This window comes from Pseudophryne corroboree, chromosome 6, assembly GCF_028390025.1.
Source record: "Pseudophryne corroboree isolate aPseCor3 chromosome 6, aPseCor3.hap2, whole genome shotgun sequence".
Lineage (NCBI taxonomy): Eukaryota > Metazoa > Chordata > Amphibia > Anura > Myobatrachidae > Pseudophryne > Pseudophryne corroboree.
The window spans coordinates 549294240-549312426 of record NC_086449.1 but is presented as its reverse complement, the minus strand read 5'-3'; the positions used below and the strand labels follow the sequence as shown (position 1 = coordinate 549312426).

Here is an 18187-nt window from a genome sequence, read left to right as displayed (position 1 = left end):
CAGTATGCAGTGATTGCTGATTGTACTATTTACATGAGATGAGTATAAAGATAAATGAGAGATATGCTGGCAATAATCTAACACGATCTCTACAATCATACCCTCTGTTACAGTTATACTGCATTGCTGTTGTAATCTGATTTATACTTTCTAATCTTCAATTTTGACAAAAGGCAAAACTAAATCCTGTCAAACTCTCAGTAGAAAGGAGGATTCTGTTACCAGTTAGGGTAAGGGCTAGCATGGTGGAAGTGTGGTGTCTTACTAACCTCCCTGACTATATTATGGATCACCGCAAGGCGATATAAACTTGGCTGCCAAGAACCCATGAGTTTGAAATAGAAAGAGAAAGCTAGAAAAAAGTGACCTTGGTTGGGAGCACTCACTCCCGAAGAGTAACTTGAAATTCTAGATGTATATATGAGTAATAATGTTTGTTTGTTATATATGCCTTAAATCATAATAGGCTACTTTCCTTGTTCGGCTTTATGCCATGCACAGGTAAAACAGAGGCCTGTTGTCACTAACCCCTGTTGACCATATGATTTAACCTCCGCATACCCATGTGTTTGGGCTGCCAATCGGTGCAATGAGGGTCAACTAAATATCCCCAACGGGTTAGACAAATGTATTTTATAAAACTGGCACAATAACAAACATTTCCCATTCTGTTACATAACAGCCGCACCTGCTACTCTTTTCCATACGCAACCTACTACCATACCACACTGGATATGCCCAACCCCGTCTGATCTTGGAGGCAATACAGCGTTGGGCCTGGTCAGTACTTTAGTGGGAGACCATTTAGGAATACCAGGTGTTGTAGGTTACTGATGGCACTTAATTGGGGCTTGTGCTGACTCCACGGGAAGATGGCTTATGCTTGCCAGACACTGAATTACCATAGTAGTAATCCATCAATATGTTCGCAGACTCATTCTTTAAGTGTGGCTCATAAAAGTTAGAGCCATACATTTATTATTCATGCAAGTTTTTTTGCAATTCTAAATTGTGTCCCCCATTTCTTATATAGACATATTAAAAGTTAAGTTTTAAATACTTCATTGTTACATTATTACTCATATATACATCTAGAATTTCAAGTTACTCTTCGGGAGTGAGTGCTCCCAACCAAGGTCACTTTTTTCTAGCTTTCTCTTTCTATTTCAAATACGTTTGGACCTTTGGGAGCACCGCTGACAATCACCATTTGTCTACCCATAGATATTAAACTCATGGTAGAAGGTGATAAATTTTAGACTACTGTCTAAATTGTCGGCTTTTCTCGGAGACAATATTTTATTTATTATTATTTTTTATAACTCAGTTAACCCTGTGCGGTATTCCCAACCCAACCCTTTTCTTAAGAACCCATGGGTCACAGACCTCTGTCTGCTTCCTAAGGTGGCTGCTACAGTATCTTCTAAATTGAAAGCATACTACTGAATTGAAGATAGGGAGCAAAGTCAGACAAGCCAAAGATCAGGGGCACATCTATCAAAATTGGTAGGACAGGGCCAAAGGGTCTGGTATAAGGAAAAGAATGGCAAAATATATTAATATGCTGGAGTCAGGGATTGGAACTAATACTCTGGTGCCGAATACAATATTAAATAAGCAGACCAATTTGAAAACCAAGCCAAAGTGATATCAGTGGTCACCTGAGTTTCACTAAATCAAAGAAAATGCTGTGCCCGCCACTAGGTAGCACTGGTGCTAGGAGGGACAGACTGAAGCCTAAGGAAGCTGTGATGGGGCCTGCCAGCCTACAGAGAGGAGGGGGGGGGGGGGTGTTTCCAGATAAAACCCCAACATACAGAGCCAAGGGAGACATGCAGGTCAATTCAATTCAATTGAAAGGCACCGAGAATTAGCTCCTGAGGCTATTCAATTCAGTGCTATGTTAAGTTGGAGAATGCCTGTTCTACAGGACTTAACAGGGTGTTTTGTTGGGAGAACCATCATTGTCCGATTTAAGTGCCCAGCTTGATGCTGTTTCCACTGCGCTAAGGGCAGAAATCAGCATTGCGCCTGCACTTTTGTCAATTTCTGCGAGAAATAATCCCGACATCACCTGTCACATCACACTGAATTGAATAGCCTTGGGAGCTAATGCTCGGTGCTATTCAATTCGCTTTGGATTTAATTCACCCCATAGAGAGGTACAGAGAGGGAGAGGAATGGAGGGCATAGTTACCTACTTTTAATATCTCCTCTCTGGGAGAAGCCTTGAGAGGAGACACTGGAGGGAAGTTCGGGGGGCGGGACCGAGTTGTGACATCATCCAGACCGCCCCCACATTGGGAAAATGCAGCAATTCTCCGGGTCTGCACGAAGGGGTGGGGCTATAATGACGTGATTAACGTCATTTTAGCACCTTCCCCACCACACAGACCTGCAAATACCAGTGAGTATCTGTTCATCCTGCCCGCATCACTAGGGTGAGGGCAGGATGCGGGAGATCTGCCTGCTCTTCCGGGGGGCTGCCCCCAAAATCGGGAGCCTACCGCAACTTTCAGGAGAGTAGACAAGTATGATGGAGAGTGGGCAATGGAGATAGAGGCATGAGGGGAGAGAGAGAGGGGGGCATTGGGAGACAGAGAGACAAAGGGGTGTATGGGGAGAGAGGGGGAATGGATAGAGAGAAAGAGAGAGAAGGGGACATGTGGGGAGAGAAAGAGGGAGAGAGGCATGGGACAGGGGGGTAGAGAGAGAGAGAGAGATAGCAGCAACACAATTAGGAGAGGTGCCTGAGAGTGATTACCTGGAGGTAGGGAGGAGGTCCTGTTGTCCTTGCAGCCAGATACTGTGGGATGTGCAATGGCTCTGGCAGGTTTCCTGCAGCCTGGCAAAATGAAGGTCAGCCGTGGGGTGATATCAGGGACGCGGAAGGAGTGGAGAGGCAGAGATGCGGGAGGCGGCAGGGAAGAGGCAGAGATGCGGGAGAAAGGCAGACACACGGAAGGAGAAGGCAGCGGAGGAGAGGCAGTGATGCAGGAGAAGGAGGGGAGCTAGAGAAGCGGCCGATGCAGGGTGTCTGAGTTATTAGGAGAGGAACCTGCTCTGCTTGCTTAACTGTTCTGTTGTACAGCAGGTGCCTGTACCTCCTCATTGTAAAAATAAAAAAATAAAAAAGGTAAGCTGAGCTGATTTATTGGCGGGCAGGGTGAGTTTCCAGGTACTCGGAAACCCCCCCATGCGTGCGAGTATGCGAGCCCCATTATATGCAAGATGCCTTGATAGCTAATTCTGTGAATGCGCTGAATTCACTACTGTTGTTTGATTATTATTTACTCTATGTTCTTGAATCATGTCATTATATGTACTTTGTGTTGTTCCATATGCACAGTACACAAAGTAAATATTACAGTCTGCCCCTATCAAAAGTAAATGTGTTGGATTGGTTTTGTAGCAAACTTCTGTCTTAAGTTTAATTTAGTGGTGGGCAAGAGTATCCACCTGGTGTTCACTCTCCAGTGGCAGGTGCACAGGTGGGTGTGGGTGGGTACTAATTACCCTTACTCTGGCTTGTTGTAGGGGCCCAGCAGGGACTTGGGTCAACTGCTTCTCTCTTCCTGGCAGTGGGTGGAGAGCAATCGTATTGATTGTGCTCTCCCTAGCTCTTCCCCTGGCTGAGGGGCACCCGTGGCACAACAAATATATTTTTTGCACACTTTTTGGTAGGGAAGGTGCCTTAGCCTCTGTGATTAGGCCACAACCCTACCCTGGCCTGCATTGCCTGGGCCTGAAATGGCTCTCTACGGTCTTATCCTGAAGAGCCAAGTCCTGATTTATATGGAAGTATGATTGAAAATGTGAGCATAGCCAGATAAATGGGGGATACAGGACATACTTTACCACGGACCCCCAGTGTCAGGGGCCCCCTGGCCAAAGCACACTGATATCACTAGCTTTACCTCTTAATGTGAGAGACAGAATGCAAGCAGGACAGTATGCAGTGCAGGCAGAGATACAGGAATATCATGTATTATCAGCTACCGACGGAGCTTTCTGACCAGAGGAGAGATAGGAGGGTGGAGAGAGCTGTAAGTGACACAGGTATCCCAGCTTCTCCTCCTCCCTGCCTGGGTGTCTGAGTCCTGTGTAAACTTCTATGTAACTAAACCATTTGGGTATAGAGATAGACACACACACATACACACACACACACGCACACACACATAGTCCTCCTGAGTCCTGTCCCAGTGTGTAAGTAGTACAGAGGCTGATGCTATTCTTGCATGTTATAAGATAAATAATTTTATTTTTCTATGTGTATTTTAAGGTTGTTTAACTTGTCATTGTTCCACTACAAGAAAACGTTATAAATAGTTGTCTTTTAATTCGGTGGAGCTACTGTATAAACAGTACCCAGGCATTATTAAACGATTAGTTTTAAAACTAATAAACACCATTGGTTTAAATTCAATATACACAATCTATACCTGCCACCCATTCCAGGAGGGACAAAATGCTCTCTACCTGGACTTCCTTCTTAATTTATGATTGCAAACACCTGTGTTGAAACACCTTTCTTATCAATTAAATAGTTCAACACAAGTGACATCAATCATATATTAAGAGTGAAGTCCAGTTAGAGAGCATTTAGTCTCTCCTGAAATGGGACATTTGGGAGGTATTCACAATCTAATATACACCCCCCACCTTCCACTGGTGGCCCCCCTGTCTTAAGTGCCCCAGGCACCCCCAAGGCTTAAGCTGGCCCCGAATGTGAGGAATTATCCACCTTATCCAATTACCACACATCCATCAACAAAAGGTTGCAGTGACAGGGTATTACAGAAGTAAGTAGAGAAACATTTCATATCTGGTTTCCCAAAGTGCACTGTACTTCAGCAGAACCATCCTGGCCAATTTGGTGCCATAAGCAAGAATTTAACTAGTGCCCTATAAATCACAGCACCAAGCATTGTGTTCATCCACTCACACAGAATCAACTACATAGTGTTATGACTTTGAGATTTTTTACTTTTAAAGAAACCAGTGCACAATACACAGGAGTGTAGACTATAAATATCAAAGAACTACACATATATAATATGAACAACAAGTAATTAATATAAATATTGGTATTGTGCAACATTGAAACCAAACTGAAATCATCAAAACTAGTGTGATCTTGAAAACAATACTTACTACTGATTAAATTCAACCTTGTTCTACAGCCATAAGGGGACATTTTTCAAAGCTCAAAGAGAATTTAAAATTGTGAGAGATAAAGTACCAGCCAATCAGCTTCTGCCTTAAATTTTACAGGCTATTTTGAAATGACAAACTGTTGCTGATTGGCTGGTACTTTATCTTTCATGATTTTATCTCCGAGCTTTGATAAAAAAAACAACTCTTGATCACCTTGACTTTCTTACAGCAAAGTCACCTATCACATCACTATATGACAGCTGTTGTGAAACCACATGATTAACATTACTTGCACCCAGTTTATATGATTTGCCACACATTACTGCCCCCAGTTCAGATTGATTATGCCTCAACTTGATATCCCCAATTCAGATGACTATGCCGAACATTAATGCCTCCTATTATAGCCACAAGTAGCTATGGCAGAATGGAATACAATACATATGATTTACCGGCAGACGGGGTGCCGGCTGTTCCTATACCAACAGCGGCATCCCTTCAGCGAGGCAGCGAGTCCTCTCGTGGGTTCACTGCACTCTTAATCCCCACAGCCGGTACATTAACTGCATCCTGGCAGAATATATCAGAGCTTATATTATGTATCTGGCAGTATTATATATATATCAGCATTGTGTGTTTCTTAAAGCATGAAAAAATTGTGACTTGACCCACCAGTTAATAAATTGCGTGCATTGAAATATAACCAATGCCAACTGATGATGCCATTCTTACTACAGAGAGCAATTATATCAAATAGTATCTTGGCACTGGAGCTGACAGTAGGAAAATGAAGGACACAGTGAGATGAGCCAAATATCACACCTATGTAACAATGCTTTGAGTACAGGATATACTTTGGTTCAGATTACTGCAAAGACCAAAAAAAAAAAATATATATATATATATTTCAAACTAAAAAGACAAAATCCATTTTGGGGAGAATTGCACAGGCAAAGTGCCAATAGTTAGCTTGCAGCCAAGATGTATGCATAGAATCATCTTCATGTGCAAATTAATGCCTGAGGCAATGTAGAAGCCACAAATGCATAAAAAAAGTATGATATAGAAAAATAATAATAATAATCACAAGCATACAGATTTAGAATACTAACTATATAATTATATATTTGTCCTTTAGAATCTGATGTACATGTATTGTTCAGAAGCTTTTCAATAAAGTTACTTTTGTATTGGTGTTAAATTATCAATATGCACCAAAAGAAGAGGAAGGAAATTAAATGGAAACAAACTTCTAGCTATTTGGACTGTTCCCATGGAAACCATTTTCTTTTTACAGCATATTGCTAGTAGGAGCGCCCACAAGACTTCACAAACATTTTTTTAAAACGTGTTAATCAGTATAGAATCTAGAACAATAAACGCAAAAGCAATCTGTGCAATTTTTTTGAATGCCCCAGTAAACTATTATAAAGTCAACTACCCCAGTAAACTATTATAAAGTCATACATGCATTTGTATCCTCTCGATTAGACTACTGTAATGCTCTCTACCTTGGTCTCCCAGCAAAAGAATTGCACCGCTTACAGCTGGTGCAAAACACAGCTGCCAGGCTGTCAACAATCCAGCCCCGTTCCAGCCACATAACACCCATTCTGTACTCCCTCCACTGGCTGCCTGTAAGATGGTGGATAATCTTCAGGATTAGTTTACTGACTTTCAAAGTCCTACATTACCAGGTGACCAGGGCCCAAGGTACCTGAAGCAGCTTCTGATTCCATACTGCCCTGCTCAATTACTGCAATCTGTAGATGAAGGACTTTTAGCAGTACCTAGAATCTCCTGTAATTTATCTGGGAGTCGAAATTCTAGCCATGTGGCTCCCGCACAGTTTGAGAGGCCCCCATTCTAGATTCCTTCAAAAACAAATGCAAGACTTTCCTGCATACTCAAGCATTTCCTTGATTGTCTCTTTAGTATCTGCATGCTCTCTGTATTTTCTGTACTTCATTGTTTATGTACTATGTACATTGTTTATGTATTATGATAATTCTACTATATATGTTAAGTGCCTTGAGTCCTATTGGATAAAAAGCGCTATATACATAAAATTATTCTTATTATAACAACTGGATAGTCAGAAGCTTGCTTGTAGCCTTGTGCCGCTGTTTCATAAAAATTAACTTAAGTAGCCACACTGTTAAGAAAAAGGGCTTGAATTGTAAAATAAAACATTTTTTAGTTATAGAAAATATTTTACTAATTGTTTGAGGATAAGGTGTGCATCTTTTCTGTACAATCTGTAGTATTCAATAAGTCTCAAATTATGCAAAACTCGGTCAGTACTCAGGGCCGTCTTAACAGCAGTGTGGGCCCCTGGGCACAACAATGCACTGGGGCCCCTACCTAACGCCAGCGGTAGCGGTTGGGGGTGCAATCAGCGGCAGCTTTGATGTCCCGCGGGCGGTAGTGGATGTTCTATCTTCAGCTCAGCATGTAGGACCTGGAGCAGTAATTTCTGCTAATTACTCCTTACTGCACAGATGCAGTGGAGGGAACACTAAACTGTATAAGGGGCATTGGGCTGAATGAAGGGGGCCCTGGTACATGACTTCCAGGGTGGTAGGGGTTTTTTAATATGCAGGGGAGGGGTGGATAGTGGAGTGGGTTTAATATTCACCATTTTCCGGTGGGAGGGCAGCTTGCTTGACTGCAGATATCTCCAGTTCCTGGAGATAGATTTCTTAGCTTTGAATGGGATAAAAACACGAAAGAGTCTCATCTTTTAGGAGGTATTGAGGACTTGGGGATCAGAGCTCAGGAGCCAGAGCAATCCACCAACGAAAATATAAAACTGTATACCAGGTGTGTGGAGCTGGAGCAGGGACCAGCTGCCGGAAGGCTGATATCTCTGGTTCTGGGTATAGTAGAGACAAGCTGCCAGTATTCACCAAAAGGGGAGCGTCCCAGCTTTTGGAGTATACCTTCACAAAAACTAAAAGCCAAACAGAATCCGAGATATTGGGCTGGGAAGAGCAATTAACAGGCTTGGATGGGGACCACTGCTTTGAAGTCATATATCTCTGGTTCCCCTGGCCCGATTTTAAAAAATCTGGTACACCTGGAAAGAGGGGACCCTCAGCTATCAGCCTAGGACCCTTATACTCCTGGGGCCCTTGGGCAAGTGCCCACTGAGCCCATACGAAAAGACGGCCTTGTCAGTACTAGTATCTATACCATATTCACAGTGTTATCTGTTTGCAATAAAACCCACAACATGAACAGATATATAACTCTTAAAGGTCAAAGGTCATAGTTTTGGCAAGGGAAGGAGTGCCAGTGCAGGGCTGTGTACCACCCGTGGCGGCTCCATCTTGGAACTCTTGACATCATTACATCACGCTAAAGGAGCAGAGCACACAGAAGAAGAACACTGCCAGGCAGGTCTACGAGCTGCAGGGTGTGTGTCCCTTTCATTCCAGGTACTCTGCAAACCAAATGCAGTCCGTTGGCAATGTCACTACTCTCACATGCCTAGTTATGGTCAAACACGGATGACAATTATTAGCAAGCTATATAGCATCTATAAACACACTGGGGGAGATTCTTATGTTTGAAAAGTCAGTTGCGTGTCTGTTTTTTGCTGTCTATTAGATAGGAAAAAACAGACTCCCAACTGACTTTTCAAACATTTGAATCTCCCCCATTATCTGTGGTATGCTTCCTAAACACCTGTGTGATTTTACACATGTGTTTAGGAAGCATGCCACAGATAATTTTAACAACCTCTTGTCACTGATTTCACTACTGTCCCTGACTGTTAGATGACTCTGTACTCTGGGCGATGGTCAGAGCACCGTAATTCAATACACTTTACAGCCACAACCTGTGAAATAGGGGTCACAGGTCCCCCAATACCTTTTAGGTAACAATTACGCGTAGGCTTGCCAACCTAGACATCCACATGGTCTACTAGAAAGCCACCTACTTTGGCAATTAATAACAGTTTATAACATAGCCTAGTGGTTTAACAATCTCTTTAAAGGATTGGGTTCTGAGAGCATATATGAAGACTAACAAAGTAATTGTTTATTTACAAAAAGGGTACAATGCTTATGTAGAACAGAAAATGGTTACAAAAGTACATACATGTAAGTAAATTTGAATAAAAAGGACAAAAATTTACAGATAAACACACAGAAAATCTGCCTGGAAGAAACGGTAGGAAAGCAGGATAAGCTTCAATGCATCATTAATCCCTTAATTTGAACCTTGATCAAGAGGTGATTATACCTTTCACCTAAGCCCCTGCCAGCTGGTTGGTTAATTAATTACGGCTGAGATCCTCCCATATAACATTTAACTCTGCTATTTTTGCTACAAAGTGACTATAAATACTTCATACTTTTGAAATTATACTTCTTAGAGATTTGCAACTCGCACCACACCTGCAAATCCATCTCCACTATGTTTCATATTTTCCAAACGATCTGCTATTCCGGACATATAGTTTTAAATTATAAACCATATCAAATATGATGTGCCTTTAATTTGGTGTAGGTACCAATGTGTGATTCTGAATACACGTGTGCTTTGATCAACCCTTACTGGGTGACATTCCCTTTTTGAGTGGCAGAGAGGATGTCCATTGTTACTGAATAGCTGCTAAACTCATTATCTTTGGAATGGTCACTTCCGCACTGACTTGGCATAATTAAAAGTACATTCAGATTGACAAACTGCTCCAGACTTCCAGAGTTCATTGCCATTCTAACGATTCTTCCTCTACTGTATGGACAGACTAGTACATGAAAAGAGACTAATAAAATGTATGAGTGTCGTGGGATCAAAGTTACCCTGTTTAAATGTACATTTAAATTGGACATCCTATAATAAGATTCTTCTGACTGTAATTAACCAACCAAGTATCACATGAAAACTATAACTTGCGATATCGTAATATCAATATTCCGGTTTCTGACAGAAGCAAGGTCCCGTTTCCGACAGAAGCATGTGGATCGGCAGCTATTTTGCTAATCCACATGCTTTCCGACAAGTCGATTTTCCCAATGTGTCGGAAAACTGAGGGGGGATTGAATAGGTCGGAACCCATTCCGACCTTAAACAGTCGAAAACTGCCATCTTTTCGATAAGACAGCAGTTTTGACTGTAATTGGATATACCCCATAGTCTGACTTGATGATACTGTTGCTGTTCATATGTAGAAACTATAGATACACTTATCTGTAATACACCGCAATATGTCTTGAGACACGCGGCATGAGTGAGTCACTCCGAGAAGTGTAGCATACCATCTATTACTTTAAATTAGTTTCTTTCTAATTTAATTTTTGCTAGATTTGGATTTAGCTCGGATTCGTCATCCAGATTTGGATTTGCAGTTGCTTTTTTTTTTTAATGGACCAAAAAAAGCTACAATCACGTAATTTCTTCTTTTTTTGTTCCTAGAATATTATTAACCTCATTAACATTAATTTCCTGTCATTTCCAGTCAATTTTTACCACCTTACAGCTCACAGTATTGTTTTCAACAATAATGCAAAAGGCTGCAGCGACCTGGCTGGTTAATAAGCGACAAAGCAGTGGCACAAACACATGTCAGTTTATAGCACATCTATGAAACATTGCTACAGCCTACTGGGGTACAGTGGCAAAACAATAAATCTATTTTTTTTTCTTTTTCAAACTTGCAGCTTGGTTCAAACTGTGTGGAGTCACAGGACTTTAAACAAAGTGCACTAGGTTAAAGCGCACCAAACAATACAAACAATAGATCTATATTTTTTTTCTTCTGTTTTTGGACTGTGTGGAGTCACAGGGCTTATAGATGCACGTGAACAAAGTACAGTACAATTCTCTGGCTGGGTCCACAGGATTATCCACAGGATAACATTGGGGATATTGTCGAGCGACAGCGAAAATGGCACCAACACGGTCACGAGCTTTCTGGCCTCCCAGGATGCATTGGGGCATCCACTATATAGTCCTGCCCACTGACTCAGTCAGATCAGTTTTTTGCTTGGTGCGTCAGGAAGCCGCATGGTCACAGGGCTGCTGTGAAAGCAGCCTTAAGTTTTCATTACTTTATTTTTATAGACTTACTATAATGTTTTTTAGAGCGACTTCTCTTAACAGCGTCTTAAACGCATATTAGAACAGAGTCGCTCCAACAACTCCCCACCGGGTTGCAACAACGCTTACCTTCGGGTATCAGTGCTGTCTCGACGGGCGTCTGTGTCGGATGTTCTAGCAGGTCCAGCAGACGTTACCAGGCTGTGGCCGGAGCATGGGGAGACGGTGAGTCTATGGACTTCCTCTTACTAGAGGGGTCATGACACAGCTACACTGATTTGGGGGAGACTACAAACAGTGTGTTGATGCGCCGAACATCCCGGTGTGACAGCGCTACGCTCTGGGGATCATAGGTGCCAGGACTAGGTGAGGCCGCGATCCTGGGAGTTTAAGTCAACAGGGGGTTTCAGACGCTCTCCTGGCCGTCCCTCCTCCGAGTTCATGGCCAGTTCCCGCGTGTCTCTCGTTTCATGAACTGAATGACCTCACTTCCGGCTCAGACGCTACCACGAGGGTACTCGGTCGCAGCTTAGACGCTGCGGTTGTGTACACTGGATATAAACCCGCCCAGACCGAGTCGCAGGCCTTTAGCGTCTGCATACACGTGGAAGTCGCTCAGCGTCCGTGTCCAATGGTCAGCGTCCGTGTCCGTTATCAGTTACCAAGAGCGGCAGTGTACACCAGTAGCGTCTGAATCCACTCAGCGTCTTACGAGCGTATTTGCTTGGATATGGAAGTTTGGTGAGTCTCCCTGTATCCCGCTCTCTGGAGGCAGGGTATACAGTACTAAAAATTCCTTCTACTTTTTAGTATGCATTGTTAATTTTTAGTACCTATTGCATATGAGACCTGTATATTACTGTGTTTTCTGCATGTTATGTTGAAATTAGAACCAGTTAAAACAGAAGTACAATTTTCCTACTTATGTATAAGTTATTATGGAGGTTGTATTCTCATATGACAATGTCTAATGCTTTAACATGTGACTGACTGCTAGTATGTGTGCTGACTTTCTGTGTAATGTCAGTCCTGTTCTGACCCTCAAATCAGGTGCACTGTGGTCAGATTGATCTCACCTCTATATACTGACATATAGGGTGTTTTTCAGTCACAAAGTGTGTAGTCGATAACAGGTTAATACCATGTCTATGAGCGGCAAAAGTGATGAGGAGAATTTACCAAGCACTCCTATAACCCTAACATGCTTATCTTGTAAGTCAGGGGTAATTGATATGAATCAATTGGTCACTTATGAGGGTTTGTGTGCAAACTGTTTTGCTTTTCAGCGAAGTAAAAAACAGGATTTAGTTCAACCTCCAGTAGAGCCACCATGGAATATGTTCGCAAAGACTCTGCCTTCAATAGCGGACAGGTTAGCTCTGGTAGCACCACCTCTAGGGTTAGGTTACACTATGAACCCATACATGCAGCTCCCTTCCTATGGTTTGGTTCCAAGGGTTGAAGGTTGCTTCCTTGAGGATGCAAGTCTCAGCGTTGACTGTATGGTTTCAGCAGAAGATTGCTGACCTACAGGATGTACGTACGTTTTTCCAAGGAGTAGTACACATTCAACCTCCATTTGTTCCTCCTGCAGCTCCCTGGGATTTGAATTTAGTTCTTAAATTTCTCCAGGGTCCTCTGTTTGAACCACTTGAGAGAGCAGATCTTAAGTGGTTAACGGTTAAAGTTATTTTTTTACTGGCAATGGCGTCAGCCAGAAGAGTGTCAGATTTAGGAGCATTATCATGTAAGTCTCCTTTCCTAGGTTTTTTTCCAGACAAAGCAGTTCTCAGAACGAGATCTAGTTATCTTCCAAATGTGGTATCAAAGTTTCACCTGAATGAAGAGATTGTAGTCCCCGCTTTTCAGGTATCGGGACTATCTGCGGGAGAAGCGTCGCTGGACGTGGTCCGGGCTTTAAAAATCTACATAGATCGTACTAGTGCCATCAGGAAAACAGATTCCCTCTTCATCCTCTACGGATTCCATAGAAGAGGATGGCCTGCTAGTAAACAGACGCTGGCGAGATGGCTCCGAATGGTAATATCTGAAGCTTATTCTCATGCAGATCTCCCTATTCCGGCTAATGTCTCTGCACACACTACACGTAAGGTAGGTCCTTCTTGGGCAGCACAACAGGGTGCATCAGCAGAACAGATATGTAGGGCAGCCACATGGTCTTCCATAAACACATTCATCAGACATTATGCCTTGAATACTTTTGCCTCTCATGATGCAGACTTCGGGCGAAAGGTCCTCCTGTGCAATCAGGAGCGTCCCCACCACTAAAATGGCTTTGGGAATCCCAATGTTATCCTGTGGATAATCCTGTGGACCCAGCAAGAGAAATGAACGTTATGGTAAGAACTTACCGTTGATAACGTGATTTCTCTTATGTTCACAGATATCCACAGGGATCCCACCCTGACGCATCTGATTTGAGAAACTAGACAATCACTAAAACCTCTTCCTTCTTGTATGGAAGGGTGTGCATGTGTGTTCTTATCGCCTGTACAGGTCTCTACTTAATGTTCCTGCCTAAAATCGCTGTGGAAAGAACTGATCTGACTGAGTCAGTGGGCGGGACCAGGGCCGGCTCCAGGCATGTTCGAATAGAGCGGCCGCGCAGGGCGCCACCCTTAATGGGCGCCGCGCGCTGGCGCCGCCATATTCGTACCTGGAGCCCACCCTGCTGTGCAGCTCTCCCCGGCCTTTAACTGTGGTGCGCGATATGTGCGCTGTGCGGCGCCGGCGTCTGACGTCAGACGCCGGCGCCGCGCAGCGCGCATAGAGCACACCACCGTTAGAGTCATCCAGTCCCAAGCCTGCAGACAGCCACACTCTCCCTCCCGCGCAGCGCGCATCGATCACACCACCGTTGGAAGAGTCCTCCGGTCCCGGCCCGCGCCCTCTGACAGCAGCACTCCCTCCCGCGCCGCAGGTATTGTGGGGGGCATTAATGGATCTCTCACTGTGGGGTCATATCTGCACTGTGGGGCCATCTGCACTGTGGGGGCATTTATGGATCTGTCACTGGGGGCATATCTGGCACTGTGGGGTCATCTGCACTGTGGGGGCATTTATGGATCTGTCACTGTGGGGGCATATCTCGCACTGTGGGGTCAGCTGCACTGTGGGGGGCATTTATGTATCTTGCACTGTGGGGGCATTTATGTATCTGGCACTGTGGGGGCATATCTGGCACTGTGGGGGCATTTATGGATCTGTCACTGGGGGGGGCATATCTGGCACTGTGGGGTCATCTGCACTGTGGGGGGCATTTATGGATCTGTCACTGTGGGGGCATATCTGGCACTGTGGGGTCATCTGCACTTTGGGGGGCATTTATGGATCTGTCACTGTGGGGGCATATCTGGCACTGTGGGGTCAGCTGCACTGTGGGGGGCATTTATGTATCTTGCACTGTGGGGGCATTTATGTATCTGGCACTGTGGGGGCATATCTGCACTGTGGGGGCATATCTGGCACTGTGGGGTCATCTGCACTGTGGGGGCATTTATGGATCTGTCACTGTGGGGGCATATCTGGCACTGTGGGGTCATCTGCACTGTGGGGGCATTTATGGATCTGTCACTGTGGGGGCATATCTGGCACTGTGGGGTCATCTGCACTGTGGGGGCATTTATGGATCTGTCACTGTGGGGGCATATCTGGCACTGTGGGGTCATCTGCACTGTGGGGGCATTTATGGATCTGTCACTGTGGGGGCATATCTGGCACTGTGGGGTCAGCTGCACTGTGGGGGGCATTTATGCATCTTGCACTGTGGGGGCATTTATGTATCTGGCACTGTGGGGGCATATCTGGCACTGTGGGGTCATCTGCACTGTGGGGGCATTTACGATCTGTCACTGTGGGGGCATATCTGGCACTGTCGGGTCAGCTGCACTGTGGGGGGCATTTATGTATCTTGCACTGTGGGGGTATATCTGCACTGTGGGGGCACTTATTTATCTGGCACTGTGGGGGCACTTATTTATCTGGCACTGTGGGGGCATTTATTTATCTGGCACTGTGGGGGCATTTATTTATCTGGCACTGTGGGGGCATTTATTTATCTGGCACTGTGGGGGCATTTATTTATCTGGCAGCATTTATTTATCTGGCACTGTGGGGGCATTTATTTATCTGGCACTGTGGGGGCATTTTTGTATCTGGCACTGTGGGGGCATTTTTGTATCTGGCACTGTGGGGGCATTTTTGTATCTGGCACTGTGGGGGCATTTATGTATCTGGCACTGTGGGGGCATATCTGCACTGTGGGGGCATATCTGGCACTGTGGGGTCATCTGCACTGTGGGGGCATTTATGGATCTGTCAGTGTGGGGGCATATCTGGCACTGTGGGGTCATCTGCACTGTGGGGGCATTTATGGATCTGTCACTGTGGGGGCATATCTGGCACTGTGGGGTCAGCTGCACTGTGGGGGGCATTTATGTATCTTGCACTGTGGGGGCATTTATGTATCTGGCACTGTGGGGGCATATCTGCACTGTGGGGGCATATCTGGCACTGTGGGGTCAGCTGCACTGTGGGGGCATTTATGGATCTGTCACTGTGGGGGCATATCTGGCACTGTGGGGTCATCTGCACTGTGGGGGCATTTATGGATCTGTCACTGTGGGGGCATATCTGGCACTGTGGGGTCATCTGCACTGTGGGGGCATTTACGATCTGTCACTGTGGGGGCATATCTGGCACTGTCGGGTCAGCTGCACTGTGGGGGGCATTTATGTATCTTGCACTGTGGGGGTATATCTGCACTGTGGGGGCACTTATTTATCTGGCACTGTGGGGGCATTTATTTATCTGGCACTGTGGGGGCATTTATTTATCTGGCACTGTGGGGGCATTTATTTATCTGGCAGCATTTATTTATCTGGCACTGTGGGGGCATTTATTTATCTGGCACTGTGGGGGCATTTATTTATCTGGCACTGTGGGGGCATTTATTTATCTGGCAGCATTTATTTATCTGGCACTGTGGGGGCATTTATTTATCTGGCACTGTGGGGGCATTTTTGTATCTGGCACTGTGGGGGCATTTTTGTATCTGGCACTGTGGGGGCATTTTTGTATCTGGCACTGTGGGGGCATTTATGTATCTGGCACTGTGGGGGCATATCTGCACTGTGGGGGCATATCTGGCACTGTGGGGTCATCTGCACTGTGGGGGCATTTATGGATCTGTCACTGTGGGGGCATATCTGGCACTGTGGGGTCATCTGCACTGTGGGGGCATTTATGGATCTGTCACTGTGGGGGCATATCTGGCACTGTGGGGTCAGCTGCACTGTGGGGGGCATTTATGTATCTTGCACTGTGGGGGCATTTATGTATCTGGCACTGTGGGGGCATATCTGCACTGTGGGGGCATATCTGGCACTGTGGGGTCAGCTGCACTGTGGGGGCATTTATGGATCTGTCACTGTGGGGGCATATCTGGCACTGTGGGGTCATCTGCACTGTGGGGGCATTTATGGATCTGTCACTGTGGGGGCATATCTGGCACTGTGGGGTCATCTGCACTGTGGGGGCATTTACGATCTGTCACTGTGGGGGCATATCTGGCACTGTCGGGTCAGCTGCACTGTGGGGGGCATTTATGTATCTTGCACTGTGGGGGTATATCTGCACTGTGGGGGCACTTATTTATCTGGCACTGTGGGGGCATTTATTTATCTGGCACTGTGGGGGCATTTATTTATCTGGCACTGTGGGGGCATTTATTTATCTGGCAGCATTTATTTATCTGGCACTGTGGGGGCATTTATTTATCTGGCACTGTGGGGGCATTTTTGTATCTGGCACTGTGGGGGCATTTTTGTATCTGGCACTGTGGGGGCATTTTTGTATCTGGCACTGTGGGGGCATTTATGTATCTGGCACTGTGAGGACATATCTGCACTGTGGGGGCATTTATTTATCTGGCACTGTGGGGGTATATCTGGCACTGTGGGGGCATTTTTGTATCTGGCACTGTGGGGTCATATCTGCACTGTGGGGTATTTATGTATCTGGCACTGTGGGGGCATTTATGTATGTGGCACTGTGGAGGCATTTATGTATCTGGCACTGCTGGGGGGCATTTATATATCTGGCACTGTGGGGACATATCTGGCACTGTGTGGCCATTTATGTATCTGGCATTGCTGGGGGGCATGTCACGTGTTGCTGGCACTGCTGGGGGGCATGTCACGTGTTGCTGGCACTGCTGGGGGGCATGTCACGTTGTTGCTGGCACTGCTGGGGGGCATGTCACGTGTGCTGGCACTGCTAGGGAGCATGTCACGTGTAGCTGGCACGGCTGGGGAGCATATCATGTAGTGTTCCCGCTAGGCAATGTGTCTCAGTGCTCTGCCTGGCGCAAAGTGTCTCAGTGCTCTGTCTGGCGCAATGTGTATTAGCTGCACTACTGTGTGGTGTAATGTGAATTGTCACTATTATGTGGCCACGCACCTTCCCCACGAAGCAATGCCCCTAAATTTTTGCTGCGCGCCTCCGGCGCGCACTGTTCATTCTTTAGTATGTAGGTAGGGGAGCACCAAGCATTACAGTATGTACATAATTTTGCCCTCCAAACTTCAAAATGTGCCCTCCCTGTGATCAGCACCCTGCCCTAAAAAGTGAACACTATCATGTGTAGCTGGCACTGCTGGGGGGTATATTGTGTGTAGCTGGCACTGCTGGGGGGCATGTCATGTGTAGCTGGCACGCAGAGCCGGCCCTAACCAATATGATGCCCTAGGCAAGATTTTGGCTGGTGCCCCCTAGCACCATCGCTGGTTCCGCCTCTTACCTTGCACCCCTTTCCCGTCACCATCACCCCTCATCCATAGCAGTCCTTATTTTGGTGTTTGTACCCCCTATATTTTAAACAGGAACAGTTCGCACATTTGGCACACAGCCCAAAAAGGGGTGTGTTTTTACTGGCAAGGGGCATGGCCACACAACA

General features: G+C 45.4%; 1 pseudogene; it reads left to right on the top strand.

Moving 5' to 3' along the window:
* The first annotated feature begins 710 nt into the window (after positions 1-710).
* Positions 711-829, top strand: LOC134937122 (5S ribosomal RNA; annotated as a pseudogene).
* The last annotated feature ends 17358 nt before the right edge of the window (positions 830-18187 follow it).